The 9,190-nt window shown below is 39.2% G+C and overlaps 1 protein-coding gene across 1 annotated transcript in view; it reads left to right on the plus strand.

Annotated features, from left to right (window-relative positions):
• Positions 1–7,132: 7,132 nt before the first annotated feature.
• Positions 7,133–9,190, plus strand: part of ppp1r26 (protein phosphatase 1, regulatory subunit 26) — an 11,552-nt gene continuing 9,494 nt past the window's right edge. The window contains exon 1 of the mRNA XM_005720203.1: positions 7,133–7,478. The gene's annotated coding sequence lies outside the window, so the exon portion shown is untranslated. The remainder of the gene's footprint in view (positions 7,479–9,190) is intronic.

Here is a 9,190-nt window from a genome sequence, read left to right on the forward strand (position 1 = left end):
GAGATCAATGAACCAGTGAATCATCGTACACGTCAAAACCTGAGTTGCTAATGCATTGTTTTGTTCCTGAGAGGCTTTACATTCACCGTGGTGACAGATACATCCAGGAGAAAGTAAGCTGCATGGAAACATTATTATTAAAGTCTTTGGAAACTGCATAAATTCCATGTTCAGCCAAAATATATATATATAAATTGTTTTTTTTGCTTGAATATGTAATTTGCTGTGTGTTGAAAAGCACCGATGAGGTGCCTCATCACGACTGGAAGAATATAAATTGAATTATTTAGTTTGACCTGGTTTATTTGACAGTCACAGTGTTTTCCAGTTTATATCGTCGCTATTACAAATTTGTGAAAATTGTTTGGGTGTTTTTTCCACTTAGATTGAATTTCACATCTTTGCTTGTAAGAACCATTGCGGGTGGATCTGGTTGGCAAAAATCTGCCACTTTAAACAAAACAAATGCAGCACTGGCCCACTCTCTTTGTGTGTGGGCGGAGTTGCATATGTGCATACATGTGTGCTGAGTGGGAGCAGGGGCACAGCTGGGGTCTTGGCTTTCTCTCTGAACACCGTCTTCATCCTTTTTTACGTCTCATTGTAAAACCTCTCCTTACCAAACTCCTAAGCTTCTCATCTCTGTGTCGGGCTCAAGCGCTCTCTTTTTTCTTTTCCAGTGTCTCCTCGTACTGTTGAGGGTGGGAAAGCTTATGAATATTTTGAAACTGTCTGAAGCGTATTTGGGGGTTCGCTGAGATGTTACTGATGGTACAAAGGTGCATTAGATCTTGTGTTTCTGCACCTATGCGATTAAACAAAGAATACCTTTAACATTTTATAAAAACAGGCCACAAAGAATTTTTGCATAGATTCAAAATTTATGAGGGAAGATTAAAGATTCTGAGAACAGTTCTTAGTAAATTGTGTGCCCTCATTGATTACCCATAACGAGTTTGTGATGACTCCTGCAGGAGGAGGAAATCTCCAGCTTGCAAAACAAACAGAATTCTTGGCTTTATTCCACAGGCAATTCGATTACTAAATAAGATGAGTAGAAAACACCATTATCTCTCAATATGAGCAAATATTTATACACATATGTACTATAAATGTATTTACATTCACCAATTCTTTCTATTGATAATAGTACCATTGTTGGTCTTGCTTGCAATGACCTGCACAGTGATTAAAAAAAGAATTTGATTGATACTGCTTAGTCCATTTTCCTAATATCATGACTTGTATTTCTTAGCCTTATCTATGTAAGCTAGCGAAAATGTTTTGAACTTGCACACTCTCCATTTGTCAGACTCTGAATTCACATGTCAGCAAGACATGTGCACTTCTGCTACTTGACAGCTACATTAGGAAAAAAATAATGGCCCTGCCAAGTGGCATTTCAAGCTCTAGATCAGTTTAATTCTAGCCTGTTAAACATCAACCATCCATTCAGGCTGTCAAGCTCCTCTAAGGGGATGATTCAGAATGAGAAGAGACAAATTAAAATGAACTTTGAATTATAATTAATCCTATTACAGTACTACCTTTTTGCTCATTCCAATGGTACAAATAGAAGTGCCCACAGTGGCTCTCTGCTGCCACCTGTAGCATGGATTTTGAGAGCTATTAAAAGCTAAACATTTCCATTGAGGGTTCCAAGTCAAATTCTAAAAAAATCGGAATGTTTCTGAATGATTACGAGTTATATGAACACATTTCAATTCCAAAATCCGCTTTGTGTAACATAAAGAATATGCTGCTTATTTATCGTTTAATTTGGGATATTGTGTTTTTTGCTCGTGGATCTTTTATATAAATTGAATCTTTTGATGGTTGATGGTTAGATTAAGCGGCTAAGGAAAGCATTAGGTCAATCAGATGTCATTACTAATATATGAAAAACAAGTATTTATTTTCTTTTCTTTTCTGTGTGTGTTTGTGTGTCAGAAATGGGAGAAAAGTGCACCATCAGTCCTAATGATAGATAGTGTCTCATATACTGCAAGAAACATTAGGTTAAACATATTGTAGTCTAGATTTATTTATTTATTTATTTGTCCTTTTTTTGCCGGTTTTATCTTATCTATCCTTAGGTCATGCATCTATAAAACAGTAATTACTCTCTGTAAATAAGCACAAACCACAGAGGCTAGTGGAACTTTTACACAGGTCCACACTGCCATCTGGTGGTAGATTAGATAAAACTCGCTTTAACATAAAGTTGTAACAGTAAAGGATGAGCAAAATTTGTGTATGATGTGTGACTTGCAAGTAGCTGGAGACAAAAATACTGTCAGATTTAGATTGCCTTTGGAGTTACTGCATAACTGTTAATCATTGGAAAGAAGTCTTTTGGAGTGATTTTTGGTGAAACGATGAATGTCTACAGCCATCTGTAAATCACGATAGAGGCTCTGTCAAGGTTCGGGGCTGTTTTTCAGCCAGTGCTGTTGGAGATATTGTCAAAATTGATGGAATTATAAATAGACAAAAGTACGGTGAGATTTTGATCCACAATGTAATACCATCTGGAAACTTTCTGATTGGCAACAGCTTAGTTATTCAGCATGACAATGACCCAAAACGCACTGCCAACGCAGAAAAATCTTACCTGGATTAAAAAACAGCCAGTGGAACGCTATCAGTCATGGACTGCCCACCCTAGATCCCAACATTATTCAAGCAGTGTTGGATGATCTTGATAGAGAACAGAACAAAAGGCGGCCACCATCCAAAGACGGGTTTGAAATGTCCTTCAAGAAACCTGGAAAACTATTCCTGAGTACTACTTAACAAATTTACAAGAAAACTTGCCTGAGAGAGTTCAGCCTGTGAAGAAAAATAAAGGTTCTCATACCAAATATTAACTCTCAGGCTCATTAGAATTATACATGTACTGTATTTCCATTGATGTTTGCATGCTTCAACAAGTCACTGCACCGATTTCCTATTTTCCTGGCAAAATATAAAGGAATGAGGCATGGCTCAAGACTTTTGCAATGTACTGTGGTTACAATCAGTGTCTTGCAAGCAGGGCATACCTGAAACAATTATTTCTGCTAGCTATGAGCTCTCCTCAAGAGGGCTTCTTATTCTTTGTATACAGTAAGTCCACAGAATGTTTAAACAACCAAATATTTAAGCAGACTGTCATGACTTTCACAGCATTCACTCATTTAAAATGTGACCTCTGGACAGCAGCATTTGCCTTTTCAAAGGAGATCGGCATATTGACCCACAGGAGATACCAGTGCAATATAAACTGCACCAATTGTTCCATTTTAGAAAACACATCCTATATATTCTGCTTGCCTGTTTTCACCCCTATAATCCAGCCAAGCTGTGGGCTTCAAGTTATCCATTCCAACTTTTATAAGCACCCGCAGGCTTACTCACTAATGAGCACAGAGAAAGTTTGAACAAATGCATGCGGGTTCACATTTGTGAGATGCCACACTAGTTAATTCAAATAGAATATCACAGTTGCTGGATATGTGAGCACTGGTTCAATTTAATAAGAAGCCCAGATAGAGACAGAAGACCAAAAAGACTTAGTTCAAACATCATCTGCACTTAATCATTTGCATAAACGGATGACTGCTCATTTTATTTTTAAAGTGCACCTTGAGAACGTGATGGATTTGCAGTCCAGATTAAATAAACCGCACGGTCCCTCAGTTCATTTGGTCAGTGGACACATCGGATCATCCTTTGGTCTTTAACAAGACATGAAGCATTGCAAAGCGCACAAAAAGAGCAGGCTAGCTGCCAACAAAGAGAAATACAAATGAGCATAAAGAATTTAAATGTTGGTTTCTGTTCGCCTGCCTCAGTTCACAATCTTTTTTTCAAATAAGTAAATGCTCTAGTCTTCGTAGTCTTCAGGGCAGCCCACTACAGGTGAGCAGGGAAAACCTTTAACTAACAGGTATCACAATGAAAATCCCCCGGATTGTTGCTCATATTAATCCTTTCTTTTTTGTTATTTATTTTCATTTTACAAGTTTGGTGAAATGGCATGGCTGGGTTTAAGGAGTGAGCAAGTTGCTGTCCATGGTGCTGAAGATCTTTTTTTACTTCCTGCGTGCCAACGCATCCACATTAAAAACGCAATTTGGAAAATGAGCAGAGACAGAGAACAAGAAGCAAAGTCAAAGAGGCAGTTTTGGGGGGTTTTTTTGTCTTTCCATCATGGCTTTTTGTTTTGTTATCAGATGAATGAGTCTGAACTATTTGCACGGCCCTCTGACGTCTTTTCTCGGTGAGCCGTTGTCTCAGTCTCAGTTATCAACTAACATCGAGAACTGGCTTCCCACTTCCTCATTTGCATGCAGATGAAACCACCACACGGCCGGGCAAACTGCATTTCAAGGTCAGCGCTGTACACCAACATGCTGCTGCTGCTTGTGCCAATCTAGGTGCCTACATGACAATAGACCCAATTACCGCTGGAACAACTCAATTGACTTCTTCTTTTATTCTTTTTCTGCAGGAAAATTATGCAAAGTGAGTGTTTTAATATGCACGCCTTACTCAGAGCTGTGTAGTTACAGTATGACATCTTCTAGCACTAATACTTTCTCATTGTCCCACAAGACTTTGCCTCTCTAATAAAGAGAAAATACTTCTCAAATGTGCTTCTTTTTACATAGACATTTCCAACTCTTAAAGGGCAATAGAGCAGTCACAGTCAGAGATTTTACATTTTCAAACCTGACTGAATTAACATGAAAACGCGTCTTCCGGTGAGATGTACTGACTCATATCTAATGGCAGCAAATGTTCAAGTGCAGTACCTGCACCTTTCAAAGGCCTTTTTTTTTTATCAGTGCTCATTTATATTGAGGAGTTTAGCTGAATGGGGAGAGAAGAAGAGTAAGAAAAGAACTCAACCAATTTTCCATTAGTATTATGGGAACAATAGTAAAGCTTATCCTGACTATCTGTACTCACTCAATAGTAGCCTCAGTTTGTTCTGATCACCTAATAAGATCTCTAAAAGATGGTGGCAGCATTTTCCATGTCTCCCTCTACCTGAGGTTAGATTGTTGATACATCCAGCTTCACCTGCCTTGATGAAAAATCCATTAAGTGACCACAGATTAGAGTTGACTTTAAAGGCTTTTCATGGCCTCTCTTCTGCTATATACAGTACCTGAGCCTATACAAAGGCTGAGTCCTGAGGCTAGAGCCTAAAACCTAAAAGTAACAAAGAATTTCCTGCCAGAGCCCTGGAGCTATGGAATAAACTGCCTCAGGAAATGGGGCCAGTGACATCTTTTACATCTCTTTTTAAGATTTTTTTTTTCTTTGAGAACCCCTACTGATTTTATCCCACTGCTTTTATTTCTTGTACAACCACTGTACCACCCTCTTTTATTTGGTATTTTAGTTGGGTTTGCGATCTATTATTAAAATAAATTGAATACAGATACATTTAAAATGTAAAACACATTAAATACACTATGTTTTGTGTGTAGCTTTCAGTGCAAAACAGAATGAATTCTGTATTCATCATAAAACTCAACTACCAGTGTTTATGTTAATTAAAACATCCACTTTTAAGACTTTTGGTGTAACAGCACCTCTGTCATTTTGACCTATTTAGACATATTTTTCCATATCTTCAGGAAAACTGATTTTAAAGTTTTAAAAAGTGAGTGGCAGAGAGTAATAAAAACTTGGTCCCAGCCAAAAGCCAAGACACAAGATGAGGATCGGGTGGAAAGTTCAGAGAAAGCAAACAATGATAGACGGTAAAAAGCTCAATTCTTTCTTGGAAGAGTCTAGTAAAATGCCAAAGGGGAAATATTTTGAAATAATTTCTTACTCTGTGGAATATTAATACATAGGAAAGTGTATTTTCAACATTACGTGTTGCAGGAAGGGATATGCATTACATTACACTGTTATATATATATATATATATTAATATTACAGTGTCATGGCAAGCAAACCTGAAGAATGCTAACCAAATGAACTCCTAAAAGACAGATACCTGGAAATTTTCACCAGTGTGTATACCTAAAAAGTGGTATAGAATTACAGGATCATTAATAATATGAATGAAAGGCATGACGTAACCAACAGCTTGGAGAAAACATTAGTAAATACAATGTAAAAACTGTAAAGGCATCTGCATCTAAAGTGAGAAGAGTTATAGCACTATTGTTAACATTTATTGTAGTCTTATTATCTTTAGGTTTTGGGCTTGAAATGGTCGTGGCAAACAAAATACATTGCGCTTACTTGCAGAGGGCAAATGCCCAGAAGCTGTGATTGATTGATTAACTTTAAAAACGAAGGGTTTTTGTTTGTTTGTTTGTTTTTTTCCACCCTTGAATGAGAACTGGAATTAAATCTAAGCTATAACAATCTAAAATTAAAGAACATTAGCACGCCTGTAATGACATGGTATAAACTTTCTACTTTGTGGGCCCCTAAGGAAGTGATGATTAGGATTTTGTAATTGTGCAACCTTTCTGGAAATCTAAGCACTCTAAAGGAGGTTTAAGTGTTGTAGAGTCAGCTTGGCAGAAGCTGAGCACCAGTAGTTGTGCTTTCCTCCCATTCTTCCTTCGGTGTTCCTTCTGAAAGAGGAAAGAGGGCTTTGTGAGCTGTAAAAAAAAAAAAAAAATCTAAATCACACCGTGACTTTTTGACAGAAAACCTTTTGATCGATGTTTAGAGAGGTATCCATTCCTATTTTGCTTGTTTGTATAGGGATTCCTGTATAAACGTGCCTTTTAAAGTAATTTTAAATCTCCCCTGGTAAATTCAAGATCAGAGCTCCACTGAGTTAGTCCCACAGCTATGCATGCTAGTTTATGTTCACGTGACTCTTCAAAAGATCAAGAAATAATAATAATACTAATAAAAGACGTATGCATTTCCACCATTATATGTAATTTTCATGTAAAAAGTAAATATAGAGTAATACAAATATTACAGTTTTTTTTAAGTGTAAAATACGAATTACGTGTCAAGTAAAACAAACACATGCCACTAAAAACTGCATTATACCACCCTGAGAACTAGAGTCGATATCAGTGTGGAGCATAGACTGGGAGTTGTTTAAGGAGATAAAACTTTGGAGGCGTATTAATCCTGTCATGCTCTAGATTTTCTTTAGGGTTCCTGGCGGCAAAGTGTTTAACTTTATAAATGCGCCATCGTTATATTAGACGTACCGATTGTTTTTGCAGTGTAATATACATAAAATGTAAGCGCAAACATTTTCCGGGAGAAAAGCCGATACCCTATTTGAATGGATCCATGCTTGGTTGGACTCCGGTTTAAGGAAGCTTGTCCGCCCGGCAGTCGGAGCGGAGGGGCACTCGACGGCGAGAAGCTTCAGGCGCGGTGTTAGCTGCTGACGGACACCGAAATAGCTCCGCGACGGCTTTCCGAGCATCTTAAACCAGCGCAGCAATGTGCATATTGTCGCCGTAACTCTCGTTCTGTGTCATATTCAGGTGAGTAAAACTTGAAAATTGCCTTCTTTGTGGCTCAATTTGTGTGAAGATAGCCCAGGCTAGGAGTGTACGCTGTGGCTCAGTACAAAGGCTTTCTGTGCCGGAGAAAATGCCGGGGCTGCAGCAGCCGGGAGGCCCGCTTGTGTCTTTCAAGTCACCGACTAGCCCTGCTTAACTCTCCCAATGTTTCACATCGCTTCCTCCATTTCTCGCCCAAACGTCGCGTTTCTGCTCAGTCTAAACGCACTTAGTGGCATTACTTACGTTCTAGCGGGTTGTGGACCGAGTGTTGTGGGTTTTGACAACCGTGGCCGGTGCGAAGAAACATGGTTGCTCTGCGGAGTCTCCTAACGATGCAAGCCGGGCAGCTGTGCACTCCGCGCCGCTATAGGGTTACGGGGACAGCCGGGGTTGGTCTGCTGAAACCAGGAAACCGTCCCGTAGCGAAAATACTGACAACGGCACGTTTACTTATGAAACACGGAAAATGTTGTTCGTGAATTGTTGGTATGTCTGGCGAAAGTTTCTTTGTATACATAATACATGAAACAAAGTTGGCGTAAGACTCCGGTATGAGGCGTATTTGGCTCGGTTTATAGGCTTTTTTTTTTCAGTGGCGCGTCTTTATTGACCCATTCTGGTTACGTAGTGTTACTTGTACTTTCTCCCGGGTTCAGCGAGTTAAACGCAGTAATCGGGATGGTTAAGAGTTTAGCCTCGTAGCTGGGCTATAGGGGGGCTGGCTGTGCACCCCTGTAGGCTGCAGACTGAGCTGGAAGGGCGGATTTCCAATTTGTGCAAGCAGGCTAGGCTCGGGCTCCGCGACTCATCCAGCAGGTTGATGCCCGAAGGCTACTTGATGGTGACGGGACCCTGCAACGTTTATCTCTAGTTTTAGCCTAGTTTATCCCTCCATATATAGAAGGGCCAAGGTCCCATCCTATAACTGTGGAACCTGACACTTGTCCGGACAGCCACTGTTTATTAGTGTGTCAGTTTTAATATTCTGTCCTCTCAAATGTGTTTGCATTTTTAACAGAATGCAAACGACCTGTAATGTCTTTAAGTAACATATCAAAAACGTCATAACTTTATTGTAACTACACCTGTACTACACTTATGATAGGCCCAGATCAGATACCGCCCTATCAGAGCAAAGGAGTTTCCTAAGATACCTTGCTTAATTAGAAAGGTGCATTTCTAATGCACTAAGTACACACCAGAAAAACTCAACAGCTGACTTCTTGGAGGGACCTTTAGTGCACTCCAGCCTAAACCAGATAAAATAACACTCACCTGTCACTCGAAACAGGCACAACCCTAACTTTAAGCCTTAATATCAATGAGTGTTTCTAAAAATGTGCATGCCAGAGATGCGGCATGAAGAGTGGTGAAAGACTGCTATACTGATCAAAGTCATAAAGATGTTTATTTCTGCTGTAAAGCTGTGCATTCTACAAAAATTGACTCTCTTTTGGAGCGAGCCTCAAGTGGCCATTCCAGAAACTGCAGTTTAGTGCACTTCCATAGCCATTTGAGAACAAAAGTCAGCTACACCGGCCTGTTTCCTGTTTTTAGGACACATCTTTTCTAAAATGGAAAAATTTTAGAAAGGCAAATTTATCGCTAACAACTGAGATATCTTTGATGTGACAAGAACCAGCATCTAGGTAATTCCTGGTAAAACAAGAAAAGGGAAAAAGGATCCCACA

Source organism: Pundamilia nyererei, unplaced genomic scaffold (assembly GCF_000239375.1).
Source record: "Pundamilia nyererei isolate P.nyererei 1_Seehausen unplaced genomic scaffold, PunNye1.0 scaffold00002, whole genome shotgun sequence".
NCBI lineage: Eukaryota > Metazoa > Chordata > Actinopteri > Cichliformes > Cichlidae > Pundamilia > Pundamilia nyererei.